Source organism: Grus americana, chromosome 2, assembly GCF_028858705.1.
Source record: "Grus americana isolate bGruAme1 chromosome 2, bGruAme1.mat, whole genome shotgun sequence".
NCBI lineage: Eukaryota > Metazoa > Chordata > Aves > Gruiformes > Gruidae > Grus > Grus americana.
In genome coordinates this window covers 139,780,898-139,792,703 of record NC_072853.1, presented here as the reverse complement: position 1 = coordinate 139,792,703, position 11,806 = coordinate 139,780,898, and the positions used below count along the sequence as shown (strand labels likewise).

The 11,806-nt window shown below is 37.4% G+C and overlaps 1 long non-coding RNA gene across 1 annotated transcript; it reads right to left on the bottom strand.

Annotated features, from left to right (window-relative positions):
- Nucleotides 1–1,756: 1,756 nt before the first annotated feature.
- Nucleotides 1,757–8,285, bottom strand: LOC129202734 (uncharacterized). The gene is made up of 3 exons (XR_008575814.1): nt 8,186–8,285; nt 6,602–6,655; nt 1,757–2,576 (listed from the first exon to the last, which is right to left on the bottom strand). It is a non-coding gene; the product is annotated as an uncharacterized LOC129202734 (long non-coding RNA).
- Between the last annotated feature and the right edge of the window lie 3,521 nt (nt 8,286–11,806).

Genomic DNA, 11,806 nt, shown 5'->3' with positions numbered 1-11,806 from the left:
TTTAAAATTCAGCCTATTTATTTCCCCCATTTGAAATGAAATACTCACAGCATTTTTTTGCATTTCTCATTTGTATTAGCAAATCAAGCAACATCATGAAAATATATATATTTCTAACACTTAGACACATACAGCTGTTTTTTAATTAAAAAAATTCAACATAAATAACTTTTAATTTCAAGATTTTCTCATGTTACTAACTTTTTTTCCCTGATCTACATGTACATATAACTTCTATAATTCAGAAAAAGAGATCTGAAAACAATGTTTTTCAAGAATTACAGGACTTGCCTTCAGCAGACTTAGATTCCCTAAACCCGTCAGTTAGTACTTCTGCATTTGCTCATCAGAGTTAAGCGGGTCCTGCAGTAGAACTTTGTCGTAATAATTCAGCACAAGCATTTGTCTCGGTCTGGAAGGAAGCAGCTCCATCTCCTGCAGGCTGGCTGTAAGAAGAGCTCTCTGCCAGGTGTAAGTTCTCAGGACAAAGTGAATTCATTTGCACCTGTTTAAGGCTTTGCAAGCTGTACAGCAGCTATGTCGGTGCTGCTTGCACTTATCAAATTTACATTCAAAGTAGCTAAATTGTTTTGAAAGTGCATCACAGTGTGAACTCCTTTCCAGCTCTGCTTGCTATTCAGAAACATAAAGTAGAAAAATGGTATGTATTTGTGACAATTGGTAAAGCACAAAACAAGAAAAAAAAATTCTTTAAATAAGACATATGCAGTTGTGGCAAAAGGAAAAATATACTAGGTATGCAGATACACAGATAGATATGCTTCTTAATTTTAAGGGTATTAGAAGATATGTTAACATTGGAGCAAGAAGGTGTATTTAATACTAGAGGAACCAGAAGTAAAAAAAATGCATGATTAGGGCTGCTTTCCAAGTCTGAATAGCATTATATTGGCTGTTTAGCTCTGCTGGATTTCTCTGGTGCAGTACTTGCAGTACTCTGAAATCTCTGAAGGGAGCTGTTATAATCCACCTTGAATCCATGTTAGATGCCTGAATATCTGACCAAGAGACGACAATATGAACTGCAGCTTCTTATCCATGTAAATGAGCTTGTAACAGAGATTGCAGGAAGGTCTCATCAGGTTTGTTCTTTCCTGCAGAGATGCTCATGCATGCCTTAATGGATTTGTACAAGCCTTTCTCCTCCGTCACTTTGTCAGCCAAGAGCATAAGGGGCCAGCCACACTGATCCCATCTATTCCCATGTGCCCACCTAGACTTCATCCATAGAACAAAGCCTTCCAAGTCTGTAGGATACTGACTCATGATGAATACTACTTGGAATGTCTTCTGGGAAATGGGGCTCTCCTGGAAGGGAGGACTGGAATCCGTGACAGGGCAGCACTCAGACCACACAGCAGGTTCCAAGTGGAGCTGTCATGGTTTCCTTGCTGGTTAAGAGGAAGCAAGGCTGTGGACACTGTGAGGGATGTCATACCTAGATGCACGCACACCAAAAAAAATAAAAGAAAAAGAAAAAAAGGGCTGTGAAAACAGAAGAAGGAAATTGCTAGGAGGTTCCATAGTGATATTTTAGTACTGATATTTTAAAATTTGAGGGTTCATCTGTTTCCAGTCTTGTCAAGACTCATGCATTAAGTGGCAGGGATTTGGAATTTGTTCGTATCTCACCACCCAATAATAAAACTTTATCTCACCTATTGGAGGCCCAGTACCAAAGTCTTCCTTCATATAGCAGGTCAGCCTAATATATGTGGCCTGCCAGCCAGCCTTGCCTAGTGAATAAAGTCAGGAGAGATGCATCCTCATAAAAAAATCTGTTAAACTGAAAATCAAACTTCTTATTAAAAAAAAGTTGACTTGTCTTTTTACTAGTCCTAACCACAATGTTTCGTACTATCTAAAAATGCCCCTTCACTTTTGTCCCTCTACTTTTAGAGACTTCAATATCTCAAGCTCTTTTTCACCCATAGTGTCAGTTGCTGTCAGCTAGAACAGCAGCTGCTCAACAAACAGGCCATGTACTTCAGAGTCTAACTGAGGATTTAGGTGTCTAATACTGGAAATGTCAAACATAAGAATCTTTTTCCATGCCCTTGCTGCTAAATCCTGCATGGTATGCAAACTCTCAGCAATTTACAGCTCCCATCCTCAAAAACAGGAGCAATTTAGATGTAGAACTCTAAGCATTACAGAAGAATAAATCAAGTCTGTTAAATCCAGGGGATCTCTGCTTCCACTGAAACGGTCAGGGATCATAGGAAGAGGAGTAGAGAGAAGAGAAAACATCCACGCATAGGTAGCATGTCACAGATTATCATATAGCTCATACAGCTTTAACCCACCTGTGAGTCACAGACAAGAAAGAAATGTAAACATAGGTCATACTGAGAAACGTCAGAAATTCCAGCCCATTTCCTGAAGAGATTTCTCTCACAGTATCTTGGGTTAGCCCCTGGATTATTAATGTCAGCAGGTCCCAGTGCACCAGAACAGAGTAGTAAAACATCTTGTTACACCAGATTTGAAATCCTCATGGGGTGTTTGCTGAAAGATGCTGCAGAAAAAAGAATTTTGGAGATCACCAAATTTCTCTGAAAAGGAAAACAACAGAGGGATGAAAAATGTTAACAGGACCTGTGATGAAATAGCTCTCTGGATGACCCAGATTTAATTGATCTTTACTGAACTCCACAGATTGTTCAAGTCAGAGGACAATAAAATGCTTGTTAAAATACAAATGAATTTATTTTATAGCCATTTCTATTTATCCATTAAACAAATCATTCTTCTCTCAGAATTCTGAGACCTCAGATATTTAAGTGATTGACTTCATTATAGAAACATATACCAACAAGCACGATTAGCGTATGATTGCACCATCTTATTGTACTGATTATTGATTAATTCAGTAACATATTTTTATGTTACTTAGGCTGGTCTTGTTTGGGGATTTTGATTGTTATTTTTGTATATCTCCATCTGTATCTTGCAAAGATTGGTCAAAGCTGATATGGCCTTAGTTCTGAAATACTTTTATACTAACTGAGATATTGCACCATTTACTTAATGTCTAGGTATGTGGCCAACAGCTTGAAATGTAGTTCCTATAATGGGAACCAGTATCCCCTCAGATCAGCTGGCAGGTGATCTCAGCCTTGTTTCAGAATTTCCAGATATAATTACAGCAAATTTGCTAAGAATGAATACATGTCAGTTTAATTCAGACATTTTAAGTCCTTAAATCTTGGAATGCATTTTGCTCAGCATGCTTTCTCTACCCCATTATCCTGTTTAAACTGTTAAAAACCTTGGCCACTCTTATAGCATAAATCAACATGCCAAAAGGCTATTCAAATCTACTAAACCTATTGTTGAAATTCTATGTAACCTTTAGAGTGGTGAAGTCCTTTGTTCATGGATTTTTATAAGGAAAAACACACAAATATTAAAAGTTTGTGCTCACACCATGTTCCTAGGAGAAGACAAAAACACTTCACATGCTCTTACACGTAATTTTATTTAGGGGAGACAAAAGAAATGAGCTTGACCTGGTAATTCCATTGCTTCTATTCAAACAAATCCCTGTTTTCACTGTGTTAATCTTTCTGTCTTTCTATAACTAAACCTGCAGTTCTGCTCTTCTGACAATTCTGTTGTGGCTCTCATCCATTTTCTTGTTGAAAATATTGGCATAACTTCCCCTGATTCTGTCATGGTATCTATAGGTATCCAGCAACATGATATCTAAGGGTATAACAAAAGATATTAACTATCAACAGCCTTTGGAAAACTCAAAGTCTTAAAAACTTGCCGCTTGACCATTGTACTTTGATGTGCACTATGGGAATAAGCTATAAATTTGGCTTGTAGCAGATGCTCCCAGTTAAAAAAAAAAGTACTAACTACTGCTATCTTTACAATTTAAAACACATTTTATTGGGCTTCCTGTCAAAGATATTTTTCATGTGTCTTGGATGTATGGCTTTGAATTAGGTCTAAGAATATCTGTGTGGAATCCAAATCAGCTATGGTTTGAGAATACAAAACTAACTAAAAAATATTAGTACCATCTAGTTTTGAGACAATTAGGTAGACTATATAAGTACGGCAGGAAAATAATAGTACAGATGAAATAAAAATACCTGGTTGAAAAGCTTTTCAGGACAAAATTTTAACTTTGACTAATTCAACCTTGATACAAAAAATGTCTATTTTTGAGGAAATTCAATATAAAACACGTAGGATCTCAGTAAAAATGCTTTGGGCTTTGTTGAAAACTCCGTGAGTTTATTTCTTGGTTTGTTTTTTTTTTTTCTCTCAAAAGTGTATATTTTCAATGGAAAAATAAACTTGACAATCTCTATTAAATGTAAATGTTCTCTCTCCCATAGTGCATAAAATAGGAAACACACTAGGAAATACAGCTTTCCATGCAAGAGAGAGAAGTTTTGTAAACTCAAAATTAAAATAAAGCTTTATCAATGAAAAAGAAATGTGCTTTTTTCTTCAACCTTTTTTCTCTCAGAAAACATGAACTTCATTAGCTGTCATCTGACACCATAAAATGTGACCTGAGAGCTAGCAGGATTATATACTTGGAATGTTTCCATGAGAAGCAAGAATCAACACTATTTATTTTTCCTTTATTTTTACAAAACTTCAAATTTTGCCATTGATAGCTCCTTAGCGTGTAGTTCTTTTTAATTTTCGAAACGTTTCCACAAAAAGAAGGTTGACACCCATTTTCATTTTCAAGAAAACCATTAATAAATACCACTTGCTTTAAAGATTTGTTTTGTAACAAAGGGAAAGTAACATTTGGAAGCACAATCTAGTTTTATTTTACTCTTTGGAAGAAATAAATCTCAGTGGAAATGTGAACTGTTTAGGAAAATACGGCAGTTCCAACCTGCTACTACTAATCCAGTATTTTGAATACTAGCAATCAGTTGATTGAGAAAGAACTGCGTAGAAAATCTGAATTATTATTTATACTTACAATAAGTAACAAAACACTCTAAGACGGTGCAGATCCCTTTCTTTTTCCGCCCACCTCCTTGATTGTCTCCACAGAAAAGCTCTAATCAACTCTGCAACCAGTTTTTCGTCACCACAGTATGCGCTCCCTAGACTCACTCTTTGAATCTTTTACTAGGACCTTCCCTCATTTCACACTTCTGGGGAAAAAAAAACAGAAAATTGTGTGGACTAACATTTTTTCAGTGGGAAGAGACCGGTTATTTCCAAGACAAAGAGTTGTGCGGCTTTCGATGACATTTCACTGCAGAGGGCTGTCAGCACTTAACCAAAAAAGGAAAACAAGTTGACATTGGATGACTTTAGTTTAGTATAGGGTCCTCAAGAGGAATAAGCTAGAGAAGATATTGTAGTCTATTGTCTGAGCACTAGATGAATAGCTGGACTGGGACAGGAGATGTGGCGGCTGGGCTTGATTCTGGAAAGAGCTGGACTGGGTGGGTCAGACTGATATTGGGAGCCAAATATCAGTGAGTTAGCAAACCGTTCAAGCAGCAACGATATCAGCAAAGCATTGTTTTACACATTGCAGGGCACGGAGTGGTCTAAAATAGTCTATTGGCACTATTAACCACAAGAGTTACTTCATTGGAAACTACAGTATTGAGTTCTTGCTGAGCAATGTGTATGTACAGCATGAAATACTCTGTCTTGCCGAGGTTATTGAAAGCCTCGTGTCAGCTTTAAGCCCATTACTTTGTGATGCATGCTTATTGTATAAGTAGTTAATAACATGGGCTAAGCCTGCATGGGAGGAAGCTGCAAATCACTGCCCTTCAAATCACATGTACTATTTATGGTATATAAATGTCTCTTCAAAGGTGCATATAACGCATGGAAACTGGTCCCTATGGTGTTTCTAACTGACCTGTGGGAAGAATTTAAATGCTTGCAATGTGTGAACAGTAGTCAGACTCCATGGCAGCATGAGATCCAGCATGCATTTGCTCCACTGTATTATTCCCTGCTGTGATGGAAAACTAAACTTGGCAATGCAGGTTCTCAATTCAGTTTATTAGAGAGCAAATATCCTCAACGTGAACTCCACAGACCAGCCAAAATGTAGCCATGTAAGCCAATAGCCATCTACTGCATACCTTTGCAGAGACTGTACTGTCAATTGTATGGGTGTTCTTGAAAAGCAATCAGAGTGGCTGAGCCAGTGATGCATGCAGATGCGCTCAGTTATAACTACAAGGCTCTGGACTGGTTGAAAAGAAACCAAAGACAGGAAAAAATGTGTTATTACTAAAAGAATAGATATCTTTATTTTCCCCTATCACAGAGCATGTTTACTTCACACTATCAGTGTCTAATCTTTCAGAGAAGGGATTATTTTGATTTCTATTACAATGCTAAGACCATTTCATTTTCCTGTTCACTTTTAATAAACTGTTGCCTCCTGGCACTGCACATATCCTGAACACCTACATACTAGTGGAGAGAAAAAAAAGCTGCATCAGTTATGTCTGCTGCCTGATCTGAAATTGCCTTACTCCTTTTTTGGAACGCTTCTGCAAGGCCAGTCAAATAGTGGTACCACAGGCACAGGTTCACCATCACCTTTCATGCATCCTACCCTGCTTGGGAGCAGTGGGGTGGATCCTCTTCTGGGGATGCTCTGATAAGAGTCCTAACAGAAGGAAAAAGCAGTTTATTCATAGAAGAAAATTTTTCTCTAAATCATAGCAGGTATAGGTGCTTTTGAAGAAATAAAAAGTGCAAAAAAACTATGTTCTAATTTCTACTTGATTAAACAACAGTAGTTTTTCTGAGTATTTAAACTACTGTATTGCGTGGAAATCTTACATCTCTTTTCCAGAGTTCTGTCATGTTTCTGCTAGCAATCCTCGGTTTTTTGCATACACACTAGCGTAATGAAATAGTCTGGGGACTTTGAAGTTCTCACTTCAGGTTATTTTCTCAGGTAGTCGACCTGTTGTTTCATGTTTAATTCTCTATGCAAAACTAGTGATAATAATATATCTCTGTGTCTCATAAACATGAATTTATGTTTTCAACACTTGACTGAGTAAAAGAATATTCCATTTTAGAAACATGAAATTAAGAACCACAAGTTCATTTTTTTAATGCAAATATGTATTGCTTCATTCAGTACTGCAACTCTAGTAAGCCCTTAAGCTCTTAAGGAATATTTTAATGTTTACAAATGAAGACTGATGTCTAATGGGATTCCAAAAGTCTCCCCAAAATCAAGGATAATTAGGAATGGAGAGCAATGCTATCAGAATGAATTTATGATTTAAAATTCCTAATGGTCAGAAATCTTGTGCAAGAAGATTTACATAACCAAGCCCTGTTTGCAGATTTAAAGCTCCAGAGGCACACTGAAAGTTTATGGTTGTGTGTGTACAGAAGGGCAGAAGTGGACCTCTCTACCATATGGACTTCTGATAAAAGGAATCCTTCCTCCTTCCTTCTGTGCCTTCATTTGACCCCTAAGTAACTAAGAGATATTGGTAATGAAGCAAATATCTATACATAAATATGTACGTGTCTTGTTTTGATCCACTAGGATCCTTTTCAACCACTTGGCTATATAACAGAACTGCAGATTTAAGAGAAGAATAATCTGTGCAAATAACATGTCCTTCTGCTTGCCCACAAACCACAAAAAATAATTCAGTTAGTACAATATCAACCACCAAAACCTATGATTGAGGTAAGTCATAAAGGCTTCATTCAGTTGTGAAGTTCAAGTTACAGAAACGTTACAGAGAAGACAGGCAGGACACAGAATCCACTCTAAAGCATATCAAATGTACCTTAAGAAAAGTAGTCTTTGAATTTCTGTGAAGATGCTAGTCTGTATCTCTATTTTCACTTATTTTAAGACAACTTTAAACCGTCCTATATTAAAACAGTTACCACAGGGTGTCTCATGCACACTGACCACCAGCCTCTTGTACTGGAATAGCAGGAATTACCCTGTTTCCAGTGGCATACTGAAGAAATTTAACTGGGCTTTGATACAGCTAAACAATAGTTTGCTCTGGCCTAAATAAATGTCTTTTGGTGCAATTGTTATTTTACCAAATATGGGGTTCATCTCAGCTGTCTAAAATATTGTCTCATGTAGTCCCACATTTCACTTATCTTAGATGTCTATTGTAGCTTGGCGTAGCCTTGCCCCGGTACACACCTACCACTCTCCAGTGATGGCAGATGGACTTCAGGGCCGTTGCTTGGAACAGATTCATAACTTCTGGGTAGCTACGTTGAGTGAGCCGATTCCACTCCAGATCTGTGCTCTTAGGCCATTCTGCTTTAAAGCTGGGTGGGCATTAGATGAATAAATAAAAAAAGAATGCTATGTGAGCTATTTTAAATTTGAAGTGGCTAACATCCAATACTTAAGGCCTGTACATACGAGTTTTGACTATTTGCCATTTTGTGTATTCATACAGTATCACGGCAAATTCTTTTCATGATAAAGTGCAAATGAAGAAGAAATTAGGAGTGGGAAAATAGGCTTATCAAGAAAGATCTTCAGTGTGGCAGTGGCTTAATTTTTATTGGCAAATGCAGAAAAGGCTTCTCTCTTTGAATTTTCCTTCAGCCTACTGGACTTAGTTTTGTAGCTTTCTTCAGGGTATCATGGTAGAGTTCTTATTTTCTTATACTTGCAGAAAAGCTTTTTGAAATCACCACTACTTTGGAATATTTTTTGCATAAGATTTAACTCCTTTGAAGAAATACCAATAAGTAATTAATCTGTTTTGTCTAAATAAGCATGGAAAATTAATTCATGAGAACGTTGGAAGTTGTAAACAGGACGTGTGTGTAGACAGTGAAAAAAGTCTCCATGCAGCCACAGTTCAAGCCCCTGTGCTCCCTCCTGCCTTCCTTCTCCTTTCCCTGCTCTAAGGCACAGAGAGCAGGACCGTGCTGCAGATGACACTTTCTGCTCTTCGCAAAAATGCTGTGAATCTCCACTGGACCCATGGTGTGCTATAATGTTATTACTGAGAGGCGTTGAAGCCAATTGCAGGAGAACCACTTCACTACTGGGGAAGGTATAGATGGCATAGAGACACACTGCCGGTCCTCAAGTTAAGCGTGGTGTAGTCAGCCTAAGCAGGGGATGGAGCGGTGGAAGGAAGCTATGCTGTCAGCGTCACCATGTCTTTCTGACTCTCAACAAGCACAGTAATGCTTTAAAGCTGTTGTTAGCTTCTAAAGGTTAGGGAAGATTGGAGGATTACCTCACAAAAGAATAAGGTAGTGGAACAAAGTGCTGTAACACTTTTCATGAGCCAGATCTACAAGTCTTTTGACAGCACATTCTTCACTGAAAGCTATTTTTTTTTTAATCTTTATGGATATCTCCTGGTTTGTAATGGAATATTTTAACATTAAAAATTGTTAAATAAAAAAAACAGTTTTATTTAAAAATAAACAGGCTGTGGCTTCCAAAACTATTTTTCTCAAATCTGTTTTGCTTTTTTTTCTTCTTTTTTTTCTCAATACTTGAGAATTCAGGGAGAGAAAAAGCCATGCAACATATCTGATATTTTTCACCAAGTCATATTTTAATTCTTATTCCACTTTTGTTTTATCTCTTCTATACAGTATATCAGCTTCCTATGTCCAGGCAAAAAACTTCTACCCCAAATAAACTTTCCTATTCACAAGTTGTTTACACCATATTTACAGTTAAACTACACTTTGCATTTTGATGAAGTTCTGGGAAATTTACTAGAAGTGAATTCCTTCTCTACGCTTTTCTACACTGTCTGCCAGACCATACTCCTAATCAAGTTTTATGTTCCTAAGAGTGGATTTAAACATGTCACATCTCTATTATACACATTCTTTTAACTCTGAATCACTCTGGCCTCCATTTGAGGCAGATAGTCCCTCTGAAAGAAGATTAAGAAAGGATATTAGCTAGAGATAAAAATTGCTGTCTCATGTGCTCCAGCAAAAGAGAAGAAAACTGTGACTGCCATCCAGGGAAAAGACTCAGACTTCCAGTTTAATTTCAGAATTAGCTAGTACAAAACATGCATTTGAATGATTACTGGCACTGAATACCAACTGTCAGTAATGCTGTAACATAAGGCTGTATTTGTATATAGTGCACCGCTGCTTACAATGTATATTCTGATCATATTCTCTTGGTATTTAAGTCTTCTCATACTCTACGAAATCAGAAGTCTCAGCTTTGTAACAGATACTCTTCTTCACTAGCATTTCACTTCATTTACAAATCATTTAGTTTGCTCTTTATTATTACTAGAACAAATATATGTACATACATTTTTTCCCCAGTGATGACCTCAGTGCTAGAGGGTACAAAGAAAGAAACTCTATCCAATTTACTTTATAAGTTTTCTATAATGTATATGCCATTTTCACTCTAGAGTTTTCATTGAGACTGGTGGTCCCATTCTCTCGGGCACTCTACAAATTCAAAGTTCCCAGAATGTTTCCAGGATATAGTCTGAAAAATTCAGTATTATCCCCTTCAATTCTGCCAGAACTAATTTACTTCTTAGCTGGTTTTGAGTTTAATGAGAGTTTGTAGGAGCTCTGTAGTCCTGCAAACCAGCTTAGCTTCCAGAACATAGAACCTATTTGTAATTAAGTACAGAAAGTACAAGTTTGGCTCTATTGTTTATTAAAAATATACATTTTTAGGCAATAACTAAACCCTCAAATATGATCACAGAACAATACATGATGCCTACACAGCTGTAGCAGTGAGGCTGTAACAGCTGTTGACATAATGGACTATCAAGATTAATGAGGGTGATTTATACTTCTTTTTTTTTTTTTTTATTAGATCCTGTAAAGGCTAGATCATATAGAATTGTACATTTTTTCTGAGTGATCATTTCAATATATAAAGGTCTGGTTAAATATTTTAAAAGCAAACTGCTCCTTTTGTATTCATTTCAAGGTACCACTAAGGGATTTACAGGAATACAAGAGTGGAAAGAGCCTTAGGAAGTCTTCTGGTCCCCATTAAATCTACTGATAAATTTTCAAAAAAAAGTACCTCTCATGGTTCAAAACCTTCTAATTCCTAGTGTAAAATTATCCAAGGATACTTTTCAGCCATCTAGGACTGAATACTTCAAACATGCTTTTAACATAAAAAGTAGAAACCTTTTTCTTTCCTTTCTCCAATGCTCTTCCTTATTGATATTTTTAAAGAGTCCATAACAACAGCTGGTATTAGAATGCCTGAAGCATTGGATCTTACTTTCTTACCTGATACATGGTCATACACCTCTTCCAGTTATATGCAAAGTAGAGGAATATTGAAGTGCAGGGCTCAGGCTGTCATGTGGCCAGATGTGCACTAATCCTATGGTCAGATACAGATGTGACACCCCAGAAATCTTCCCTGTGTTCTGACCCACAGATGTATTTCATCCTCCTACATGTATCCAGGAGAAAGCACGCAGCAGAAAGTTAAGTTTGGGGCCTGTAGAATACCCATATAAACTGCAACCTCTTCTCCACCCCTCAAGCCAGCAATGTGTGAGCTTATACATTTTGCTGGCTGGCGCTGGTTGTCCAGCACGTCATTGACTGACAGCCCCTGCTATAAACCTGGAGAGGTTCTGACAGACCATGGAAGTTTCGAGCCTGTGAGCGCACCACAACCCACTTAGCACACCCGTAAGGCCATGTCCACCCACACAGAACAGCAGAAGAGGAGTAACTGCTGGCCTCCTCTTTTTTTCATTAGTTCCCTGGTTACGTACAATGTTTAGGCACAATGCGAAAGACCACAGCTCAAATACTCCTC